The 12,773-nt window shown below is 42.5% G+C and overlaps 1 long non-coding RNA gene across 1 annotated transcript; it reads left to right on the top strand.

The window, feature by feature from the left end:
* The first annotated feature begins 231 nt into the window (after positions 1 to 231).
* On the top strand, positions 232 to 9,403 carry LOC136464094 (uncharacterized). The gene is made up of 3 exons (XR_010761141.1): positions 232 to 456; positions 9,141 to 9,251; positions 9,335 to 9,403. It is a non-coding gene; the product is annotated as an uncharacterized lncRNA (long non-coding RNA).
* Positions 9,404 to 12,773: the final 3,370 nt, after the last annotated feature.

Below are 12,773 nucleotides of genomic sequence, written 5' to 3'. Positions count from 1 at the left end.
ATTATTGCTTAGTATGGTGCCTTTGATGATACTACAATGGGGAGAGATGAAGAAGAGGTAGCGGCAGAAGATGATCTCGGTGATGCTCTTGGCGATGCCATTCGTGATGCACAACAAGAATACGAAAGTGAAAAAGAGAAAGTTAAGTTCGAGCGCATGCTTGAGGATCATAGGATGTTGTTATACCCGACGGCCGAAGAGGGGCAAAAAAAGCTGGGTACAACACTGGAATTGCTACAGTGGAAGGCAAAGAATGGTGTATCCGACAAGGCATTTAGGAATTTATTGAACCTCATAAAGAAGATGCTTTCGAAGCCAAATGAATTACCCACCACTACGTACGAAGCAAAAAAGGTTGTCTGCCCTTTGGGATTAAAAATCCAGAAAATACATGCATGTCCTAATGACTGCATCCTCTACCATGGCAATGAATACGAGAATTTGGATGAATGCCCGGTATATAAAGCAGCGTGGTATAAGATCAGGCACGATGATCCTGGTGACGTCGAGGGTGAACAACGTCCTAGAAAGAAAATCCCTGCCAAGGTTATGTGGTATGCTCATATAATACCACGCTTAAAACATTTGTTCAGAAATAAAGACCAAGCAAAGTTGTTGCAGTGGCATAAAGAAGACCGTAAGGTAGACAATATGCTGAGACACTCAGCTGATGGGTCCCAGTGGAGAGCGATAGATAGGGAATTTCTAGAGTTTGCAAATGAGGCTAGAAACTTAAGGTTCGCCTTAAGTACAGATGGTATGAATCCTTTTGGGGAGCAGAGCACTAGTCATAGCACTTGGCCAGTTACTCTATGTATCTACAACCTTCCTCCATGGTTATGCATGAAGCGAAAGTTCATTATGATGCCGATCCTCATCCAAGGTCCGAGGCAACCTGGCGACGACATTGATGTCTATCTGAAGCCATTAGTTGAAGAACTTCTAGTTTTATGGAATAAACCAGGTGTACGTGTCTGGGATGAGTACAAACAAGAAGACTTTGACCTACGAGCAATGTTGTTCATAACAATCAATGATTGGCCTGCTTTAAGTAATCTTTCAGGTCAGACAAACAAAGGATATAATGCATGCACACATTGTTTTGATGACCTTGACAGTATATATTTGAAAAGATGTCAAAAGGTCGTGTACCTTGGCCATCGTCGATTCCTTCCTTTGAATCACCAAGTAAGAAAGAAAGGTAAGCATTTTAAAGGTAAGCCAGACCACCGGAAGAAGCCTCATAACCGAACCGGAGATGATGTACTCGCAATGGTCAAGGATGTGAAAGTAGTATTTGGAAAGGGACAAGGCAGCGAATCTGTTCCCAAAGATGCTAAGGGACACGCACCCATGTGGAAGAAGAAGTCCATCTTTTGGGAGCTACCCTATTGGCAAGTCCTAGAGGTCCGCAACGCAATCCACGTGATGCACCTGACAAAAAATCTTTGTGTGAACCTGTTAGGATTCATGGGTGTGTATGGGAAGCCAAAGGATTCACTTGAAGCACACCAGGACTTGCAGGGCATGAAAGAATGAGACAACCTTCATCCAGAGAAGACAGATGATGGACGTCATTACTTAAGTCCTGCTAGCTACACGCTTAGCAAAGAAGAGAGGGATGGCATGTTCGAATGTCTAAGCAGCATCAAGGTCCCATCGGGATTCTCCTCCAATATAAAGGGTATAATAAATGTGCCAGAGAAGAAATTCCTAAACTTAAAGTCCCACGACTGCCACGTGCTTATGACGTAATTGCTTCTAGTTGCTTTAAGAGGAATTCTACCTCCACATGTACGTCTAGCCACCGTGAAGCTATGTGCATTCCTCAATGCAATTTCTTAGAAGGCAATCAATCCAGTGGAACTAGCTACTCTACAGAATGATGTGGTTTAATGTCTTGTCAGCTTTGAGTTGGTGTTCCCTCCATCCTTCTTTAATATCATGACACACCTCCTAGTTCATTTGGTGAAGGAGATTAGTATTCTTGGACCTGTGTTCTTACATAACATGTTCCCCTTCGAGAGGTTTATGGGAGTCTTAAAGAAATATGTGAAAGTCCGTTCTAAGCCTGAAGGAAGCATCGCCTAGGGCTATGGAACAGAGGATGTCATTGAGTTCTGTGTTGACTTTATTCCTGACCTTGCCCCGATTGGCGTTCCCGAATCGCGACACGAGGAGAGACTCAGTGGTAAAGAAACTTTAGGGAAGAAAACATATATTGGCATGGAAGACTATTATTTCAATAAAGCACACTACACAGTTCTTCAGAACTCGTCATTGGTGCATCCGTACATCGAGATACATAAGGAGTTCTTACGATCCAAGTTTCCAGGGAAGACTGAAGCTTGGATTAGGCGTCAGCACATGGAAAGTTTCAGTGGTTGGTTGCGAAAAGAATGTCAAGGCGATGACAATATTGATGAGCAACTGTATTTGTTGGCTAGGCAACCATCATGGCATATCCTCACGTACCAAGGGTATGAGATAAATGGGAATACATTTTACACAGTTGCCCAAGATAAAAGGAGCACCAATCAAAATAGTGGTGTTCGCATAGATGGCACAGATCCAAATGGGAATATACAAACATATTATGGCCACATAGAAGATATATGGGAACTAGACTATGCACCTAATTTTAAAGTCCCTTTGTTCCGGTGCCAATGGGTGAAGCTGACCGGAGGAGGGGTAACAGTCGACAAAGAGTATGGAATGACAACAGTGGACCTCAACAATATTGGGTATAAAGACGAACCATTCGTCCTTGCTGCCGATGTGAGTCAGATGTTCTATGTGAAAGACATGTCTACAAAATCAAAGAGAGGAAAAACGAAGACATCAACTCAATGATCAATGAGCCAAAGCGTCACATAGTTCTTTATGGGAAAATAAATATAATGGGAATTGAAGACAAGTCAGACATGTCAGAAGATTATGAAAGAAATGTCCGAATTCCACCCTTCATAGTGAAGAAAGATTCAAGCATCATGTTAAATGATAAAGACACTCCATGGTTACGACAAGATCATAACCAAGGGTCATACGTCAAGAAAAAATTCACTGTTGTGCCCGCATGATACAACGATGCAAATCCTAGATTGTCTCCAATTGAAAAGTTTTGAATACCAAGTTTGTTCAGCTCATCAAGATATACAATCCTTATATAGGCCATTTTTTCATTTGAGAAAGTTTGAACAAAATGTAGTTCAAATTTCACAAGTGTGTGACATAGTTTTAGAAAGTCTATATGAGAATCAAGAATTTGTGACTAGTGTTTGATAAAACTTTCTCAAATGGGAAAATGAGCTATGTAACAATTGTAGATCTTGCTGATATGATCAAACTTGGTATTCAGAGATTTTTCATCTGAGGTCATTTAGTGTCTCATTTGAGCAAGTTGACCAAGTCAAATTTGGTCAAATGAAAAAACAACACTTTGACTCTAGTATTCTGAACTCTAAATGACTTCAAATTGAAAAGTTTTGAGTACCAAGTTTGTTAAAATCATCAAGATCTACAATTGTTGTTTTGGTCAACTTTCCATTTGAGATAGTTTGGACGGTTCAAATTTGTGATTTTTAAATTTCGACACCTACAAACTAGATTTCGGAATCCTAGATTGTCTCCAATTGAAAAGTTTTGAATACCAAGTTTGTTCATATCATCAAGATATACAATCCTTATATAGGCCATTTTTTATTTGAGAAAGTTTGAACAAAATGTAGTTCAAATTTCACAAGTGTATGACATAGTTTTAGAAAGTCTATGAGAATCAAGAATTTATGACTAGTGTTTGATAAAACTTTCTCAAATGGGAAAATGAGCTATGTAACAATTCTAGATCTTGCTGAGATGATCAAACTTGGTATTCAGAGATTTTTCATCTGAGGTCATTTAGTGTCTCATTTGAGCAGCTCATCAAGATCTACAATCCTTAATGAAAAAACAACACTTTGGCGGGCTGCAAAAATTTCAGGCCTTCAGTCCCGGCCCAGGCCAGGAATCGGGACTAAAGGGTGGGCGGAATTGCTCGCCCAAAAATACCTTTAGTCCCGGCTGGTAACACCAATCGGGACTAAAGATCCTTTAGTCCCGGCTGGTAAGCCGAGCCGGGACTAAAGGGTTGGACCTTTAGTCCCGGTTCGGCTTACCAGCCGGGACTAAAGGATCTTTAGTCCCGGTTGGTGTTATAAGCCGAGACTAAAGGGTCCCGTCCTATATATATCGACCGGTTCATCTTCTACTTTTCGATCTACAACATTGATCTCGTCGTCTCTGTCGCACCCACGCCGCCGTCGTCGTCTACCCCCGCCCGGCCTCGATCGTCGTCTCTGCTGCGCCCGCGCCACCGTCGTCGTCGAGCCCCGCCCGGCGGCCGTCGAGTCTCCGCCGTACGTCGTCCTCGCGCGGCTCTGCTCGGCCCCGTGGCCGGCCAGCACTTTATTTAGATAGTTTTTATTATAGTTTTTGATATATTTAGTAATTATTATTCTATCTCTCTCTCTATATGTGTTAGATTTAATTTTGATTTAGTAAAATTCTATCTATGTATATATGTTAGGTTTAATTAGATTTAGTAATTAATTCTATCTAGAGATTCTATATGTATACATATATATATGTACTTAATTATTTCTATGTGTATATATACATGTACTTAATTATTTCCATGTGTTGAGAGAGAGAGAAAATTGTATCTAGAGAGACATTCTATGTGTTATCACATGCATATCTAGAGATATATACATATGCACTTATTCTATGTGTTGAGAGAGAGAGAAAATTGTATCATTCTATATGTATATATATAAGGATGAAAACGGACGGAATCGAACGGAGAACTCCTCAACCGTTTTCTACTTTTATATTTGAATACGAAAACGAAAACAAAAGCGGACAAACCGAACACGAAAACGAACACGAACTTACGGAATATCGAGAATTTCGAAAACGAAACAATTCGAGCGGAATTATATCGAACACGGTCGGTATACGAAAACTCAATACGGAATACCGACCCGTAGACCAAGTGCATGACTAAGTGCATACATGATCAAGTTCAAGTGCATATAATAATTAACAAGTGCATATTATAGAAACATGAACTCGAACTGAGTCAGAATAATTTTATTAATCTTTTTAGAATAGATGTAGTATTTTATTTTAAAGATTTATTCAGATTTTTCTTTTGAGTAACAAAGATTTATTCGGCTGATGCAAAAACTATCAAATGATTGACTTTGCAGGTGGGGGTTAAACCGATGAGCTTGATGGGCTATGGCCCAGGTGGGCTTTCGTGTAGATGCTGCCGGTTTCCTGACATTTAGCACCATCTCATGAGGTGAAGAGAGACGAGGCTGAACGCCGTCTATAAGAGAGGGCAGCTGACCACCAGTAGAAAGAACACAGCTGCGTGGTGAACAACCTGTAATTGGGCTGTATGACCTGTGCAGTTGGCCAAATTCGGTTTAAACCGAATTTTCAATTCGGAATATTTCAAATTAAAAGTAGAAAAGTAGAAAACGGTCGGAAAAATGTCTAAATCGTTTTCTACTTTTACATTTGAAATACGAAACATCTGAAATGCGAAAGCGAAAACGGTAAAGTCGGACAAGAAAATGCGGATTCGATCGGATTAAATATAAAAAAACGATGCGGTTCGGTTCGGGATATTTCCGTTCCGTTTTCATCCTTATATATATACATGTACTTATTTCCATGTTTTTTGGATCGAAAGTGTTTTTTATTCGATTCCAAAGCCTATACCTTATTATTGTTTATCCTTATGAAATATTATGTGTTATTATATTTAATTGGATTTAGTAATTCTATATGTGTTATCACATGTACTTATGTTATGTGCCATAGTAATTCTATATATCTATGTGTTATCTTGAAGATACAAATGGCTGCTCCGGATGATAACTTGAATGATGACATAATGACGAATATTATCAAAGTCGGCACCAATGTGGATGATACGAGTCAGTACTTTGCTGATTATGATGATATCCTGAATATGCCGGTAGTTGAAGATCAACAAATTGTCGCGCAAGAAAATACTAGCAAGGTATATTCGATTATCTATCATCTCTTATAGATGCATGCGTATGTATATTTGTTGTTAATCGTTGTGTTTCTACTCATGTAGCCGGTCTCTGGATCTACATCAACCACCGGCAAGAGTAGGAAAGTCCGAGGGCCAAAAAAGCCATTAGAGGGCCGTTTCATAATATCAGAATTCGACACCGACACCGGCAAACCATTGGGACCACATGCTCAGACATATGTCAATCAATGTGGGTTCATTGTAAGGGATAGGATCCCAGTTAGTGCTCGTGAATGGAAGCAGAAGATATCCGCTCCTAATGTTAGTTTTGTATCTGATCGTGACAAGAACCTAGCTTGGAGAGATATCACTCAGCATTTCACATTACAAGCAGATGATGCTTTGAAGGAGCTAGTGAGGGATTGGACAATGAAGAAGATGGCAACATTATTCCAGAGTTGGAAGAAGACATTGTATAAAAAGTTTATCTTGAAGAATGAAACGCCGAATTTCAATGCTAAGGCGTTTGTCAAGTTGGAGTCCCATTAGGATGACTTCGTACAATACAAGACATCTCAAGAGAGTGAGGAACGTGTGATGAGGAATCAGCAGAATGCCCGACAGAAGCAATACCATCATCGCATGGGATCAGGTGGTTATAGGAGTGCTATTCCCAAGTGGTAGAACCTAGAAGCAGAGATTACTGCCAAGGGAATCATACCTGAAACAATAGAGAAGAACTGGCCTCAACGCGTGAAGAATTGGTTCTACGCTCATGGGGGAAGCCTAGACCCAGACACTGGCAAGCTAATTTTTGGCCAAAAAAATGAGAGAGCAACACAGAGACTAGCTCGTGCTAGGGAAGAAGCTGATAGTGGTGTTTTCAAGCCCAACAGAGAAAAGGATAAATTGACATATGCCCTAGAGAATCCCGAACACGGTGGTCGAACAAGAGGCTATGGGGCGGTTCCGTGGCTACAAGCATTCCCAGCAGACAGGGATACCTACAGAAGCCGCCAGAGAAAGAAGGATGAGGAGGCAGACTGAATCCGTGTATTGGGGTAATTTGTTAATGAGTCACGACAAGCATTGCTTGAATCACGTGAACGAGAAAAATCTCTTGAGGCAAGAATGCAGGAGGAGATCAAGAGGCAAGTGCAGCTAGCAATGAGTCAATTGCAATCGACGCCGGGAGTCACCATTAGCCCCGTTGGTCAGATGAAAAGCAGTTGTGCTTCCATGGAGCTGCCAGTTATTCAAGGTGATGCTGGGTTGCGCTTCCCTGTTGATGACATTACCAAGCCTCTAACAACATGTGAGCTGCACATTCCAGATGGTAATAATGCATCAATCATGGTGGTTGTCGGGGTTGTATCTCCAATAGACCGAACGAAGACACCAAGAATCCATGGGTCAGTTATTCAACCTGGATATGCTAGCGTCTCGGTCGATAGAGTGCTCAAAGGTTACAGCAATGTTCCTCTTGACATTGAAGGCGGTGATGGGGAGAAGAAACTAGGAGAAGCAGAGAAGACATTTATTCAATGGCGCAAATGCTTCATCATCATTCCTAGGGCGCCACCGCTTCCCCTACCTCACCCTAGGTACAAATGATAGTGAATGAAATATTATTTTTCCATTAATTTTATATTGGCTTCAAAAATAATTGACCACAACTTGTTTTTGTAGCAGGGTCTCCCCCTAGCCTAGCCCAATCATTCATTCCCCATCTCATCACAGCGTCGCGGGGGGCGAGACGACTTCATCCCCACGGCGATCTCCAACTCCTACACCGGCCCCATCGCCTCCACAATGATCTCCAACTCCTACACCGGCCCCATCGCCTCCACAACGATCTCCAACGCCTCCACGCCGGACTCCAACACTGGCCTCATCACCTCCACGCCGGTCTCCAACACCACCCCCACCACCTCCACAACGACGCACTACAAAGACGTCTAAGGTCCCGGCGGCAAAGAAGACCCCAAAAAAAGAGTTATTTCTCAAGAAATACTTCCTGAAAAGACTGATGAGCAAATAGCAGCTGAAGAAGGCAAAAAAGTGAAAGATTTTTTTTAGATATCCAAAAGCAGAGACAAGCGAAGCTTAAGGAGAAGTCGTACTTTTACATACCACGAGATCAGCTGAGGCAGAAGGTCGAAGCTCACAAGAAAAAGATGCTTGAAGTTCGTAAGCCACCGCCACTATCAGACTATGACCGCTCCCTCGTGAAGTCACATGATGCACATAAGAAAAGGAAAAGAGCATCAGGGAAGGATGTCCCATAGCTCGGACAACAGAAGCAACCAATGCAAAATCTTGTTGTTGCTAATCAATATGGTTCCAACATAGAAGTCTATCGACCAGACAACTCTGGAGAAGTGTCGGTTCAAGACCTTAATGATTTTTTTGAACAAACTGGTTTAACCTTGGATCAAGTGATGGGCAAAGCTCCAATCCAGAACCTGGAAGTTGATACCTGGAAGACTTATAAATTTGGCAAAAGTCTATACAACCCTGTGGCTCTAAATGAATTGGGTACGCAAATGTACTTGCTCAACAAGTGGTACATGCAGGCGTGTGGCAGGGGTGAGCAGTGGATCTTTGTCAGATTTAGAGACCATCATTACTTTCATGGAGAAGACATCTTACATATTAGTTTCAAAGAATTGCATCAACTATTCCACTTGGACGCTCTGGACAAATCAATCATTAGCTCCTTTTGTTTGTAAGTGATTCTTACTTTTATTTAATAAACTCACTTCTATGCGTACGTGTATATAATTATCCTCACATGTAACTTATATTTATATACAGATTCTAGATGTCAAAGCTCCAAAGAATACAAGACACTAGTGTTGGCTTCATTGATCCTTATATCGTATTCAAAACCGATATTATTGTCAAGGAGCACTGGGTATCTGAAGCACAGACGAATATCATGAAGTTCTTCGTGAAGCAGCACGACAAGACAACAATACTTTTCCCGTACAACTTTGAGTAAGTGTTAATAATAATGTAGTCTACACATTTTATGTAATATCAATACAACTTATATGCATGTACGTGTGTGTATAAACCAATGCAGGTTTCACTGGATACTCATTGTCATTGAGTTAAACTCAAGTCAGTTAGTAATCTTGGACTCATTGAGAAAAGAGCGAGTACTATACCAAGATATGATAGACATTATCCAGGGGTAATTTCGATCTCTCGCGCACAACTATTATTGAATAGATTTTGCCATAATTTATTAATGATCGTACATTATTGGTCGCACAGGGTTTGGAAAGAGTTTATTCGGCAACACCGTAAGGATTGCAAGGCACCACTTAATGTAGTTGAAATACCAGTAAGTTGTACTATATATACTTCCCCACGTGTTTAATTACTATATCGTACTTCAATTTACGTGTGAGATGATGAGAATAATCTTCTTCTCGTACAGTGGTGTTTGCGGCAGGAACCAGGTAATAACTTGTGTGGATACTACGTTTGTGAATTTATCACTGCATACATAAGAAGAACTCCTGAAGATGTCCTCAGAGTACGTATATATCAATTTTTTATTTATTTTTAAATGAATATATATATATATGTATTAATACTTTTCCTTTTATTTCAAATGCAAGACTGAATGGTTGAAACGAAGGGTCATGCAAAAAGACCATCTGAAAGCAGTTCAAGAGTCAATAGCAGGATATCTTCTAGAAAAAGTGCTAAATCCCAACGGCGAGTTCTACTTTGATCTAAGGAACTAATGATGTAAATTAAATGTTTATTGATATCATTATTTTCGAGAACAAGATTATGAAAATGTTGTATATATACATATATATCTATAATATATATAGTTTCATACTTTATTCGAATATAATAATGCTCGAGATGAGAATTAGATGTAATTATATGCGTGCGTGTATTTATATTAACAGCGTAGAATACGTACATAAAAACATATTATATATTAAACAAATATGTGTAACTGAACTAAAAACAAATTAAACAAAAAAAAAGAAAAGGAACATTTAGTCCCGGTTGGGATTACCAACCAGGACTAAAGGGTGCGGCCACGTTTGCTCGGCTGGAGGGCTAAAGGTCCCTCTTTAGTCCCAGATCGATGACCCGGGACTGAAGGTTCCACCTTTAGTCCCGGGATCGTTGTCCCGGCGCGGTAATCGGGACTAAAAGTCATTACCGTTCGGGACAACAAGTCCATCCTGTAGTAGTGTCGGTCCTGCGTACGGTCGTGAGTCGTCTCATGGATGCACGCCACACTACTCTGGAGTCTGCAGCTGGTCGGTGTGCTCGGTTCTTGCCAACTCTTGCAAGAAATCCATCTGGCATGCTGGTGGGCCCATGAAAGGAGGGGTGTGTGTTCGGATAGAGGATCGGACTCGTTATTATTTTCTGCCTTTAATTTCCAAATCTGTATAGAGTACTGTTTTAATTTGAAGGGGCTTAATGCTCCAATAGGGAGCTCAAATAAAGCTCACCTCAGCGCACTGGTGGTGCTGGATCCTCCCTGCTGCATGAAATAGTTACCGTACCAGCACGACCGGTCTCTACGGGACTACCTAGCAAAAGACGTGTTCAAGTTGAACAACCTTTGCTTTATGTATGCACAAGGATTTTCCTTTCGAAGAGATAAAAAAAATTAGAAATTACTGTTTTCAGATGTAACACGTGTTTAGCCTACTTGGACCATGAAGTCACCCTCGAGGCTAAAAGTCGCTGACGATTCCGACGGCCAAAAGTGACAGCATGTCAACAGTCAACAAACGCACTAGATATAGCTGCGGCTACTAGTAGCTGGTGTTCGATTGATTTCTGTCTTCACACATGTCCTATTCTAAATCCAACTCTTCATTCCGAAAGAAAAAAAGATCTTGTATTTTTACCAAAATGTGTAGAGATATTCTCTACATTCTCCCACCCTCCTAGATTTTCAATTGCTTGGAATCAAGGGATATTTTCAGTTAAAAGACTGAAGAAAGATAGCAATATTTTGAGTGACAATTGGAATGTGTTAGGGTTTCGAGATTTTGGACTGAAAAAGGTCAGATTTGGGAGGCAGGGCCAGTACAGGAGGACAAGACGAGAGGTTGAGAATTGAAGCTTGCTGCCCGAGTGGAAGCGAGGTTGGCATGCCATATAGGTACCAAATTTGAGATCAGCAGACCAGCAATGATGGTTGCACAATTTATCAGGGAAAGGGGGGCTTGAGGCACCGATTGTTGGCGCAATATTACGACCGATCAACAGATGCTTGAGGTAGTAGTGGCTCCAACAGACATGAGTAGTATTGTGATGAACCTGAGGATGTTTTAGGATAAACAGTGAAACTATGAATCCGCGGTAGAATGGACAAGATGACTACTTAGGTTAAGTTAACTCAAGTTTCATTGTTAACTCATAAACAATGAAACTATGACTACTCAGGTTAAGTTAACTTAGGATAAACAATAAAACCTGAGTTAACTTGTAGAAACTATGAACCTAAGTTAACTTAACCTATGTATAACTCATAAACAATGAGGAAAAAAGAAATGGGGAACAGCTATAAACTATGAGTTAACTCAAGTTCTACAAGAAATGGGAAAATAGAAGTCGTACTCGTACAGTCCCTCCCGCCGGACTTAAACATGTGACGTCAACTTAACCAGGAATCTAAGTAGTATACCGTGTACGTAATAGCAGTACTATATCAGGGAACTGATCAAAACACATGCGTGCGTACGTACTGTCGTCCGCGGCGATCGGTGTCCCGTGTCCGGTCCGCCATCGATTTTTTGTACCGAGCACAGGAGCTACCTTGTCGCTACCATGCGCTACTCCAACTGATCGCGGAGGAGGTAGCTGCCCGCGCCGCAAGTCCTCGCGTTCACAGTTCACGCGACGAAGGCAACGCGCCAGCCACCGATCGCGCTCCCTTTTCGCATCGTTCGCGTGGCAGCACGGCAGGGCGGCAGGCCGGCAGCTAGCCGGGGCACATACATACGCGTGATGCGGGCCGGACCCGAAAGCGCCGTCGTCGCTACCAACAAAGCCTTGTCGTCGCGCTGCCGGCGGCGTTGCTGCCGCGCGGCCACTGTGCACACGCGGCAGCCTTGGGCGCCAGTCGCGCCTGGAGAGGGTAGCCAGTAGCCACTGTTCCTAGCCCGGCGGTCTTGGAGAGTGAACAGTATTGCGAGCGGCGGCCCATGGAGCGCCAGCCGCCTGGGGCTTTTTCTGCTTGGTCGGGTCCGCGTTGCGTTGGACGTACGTATTCGGCACGGGAGGGGATAATGCTCCCAATGCGTACCTTCCAGGGCATGCTCAGCGGACAGGGCCAACAGGATCTCTAATGAGCTGTTCGGCTGATGATTTCTACGGCTGATAAATTGGCTGATGTTGTTTTGTTGTGAGAGAAAAATACTGTACCATGGCTGATAAGCTTAAGCGAAAATTTCCCCACTCGCACTCGCATCGATGTCGCAACGTCACAGCGCAAACGCCCATCCCACTCCGCCCCTGCCTCACCCCCTTCCCCACCGCACGCCCATATCCCCGCCGCGCACCCGTCCCCCGCCGTGTCGTTCCCTTCCCCCATAACCGGCCATGCCGCGCCCCATCTCCTACGAGCGGACAATGTTGGACGACTACCGCTGAGCAACAGCGGCGCTAGAGAATCCGTGTCGGCGGGCGCGAGCTTGGGCAGCGAGCAGGCACGAGAGAATCG

The sequence above is a fragment of the Miscanthus floridulus genome, chromosome 7, assembly GCF_019320115.1.
Source record: "Miscanthus floridulus cultivar M001 chromosome 7, ASM1932011v1, whole genome shotgun sequence".
NCBI classification, from domain to species: domain Eukaryota; kingdom Viridiplantae; phylum Streptophyta; class Magnoliopsida; order Poales; family Poaceae; genus Miscanthus; species Miscanthus floridulus.
Note: the sequence above shows the minus strand (reverse complement) of the source record. Positions and strands in the feature narration are given on the sequence as shown.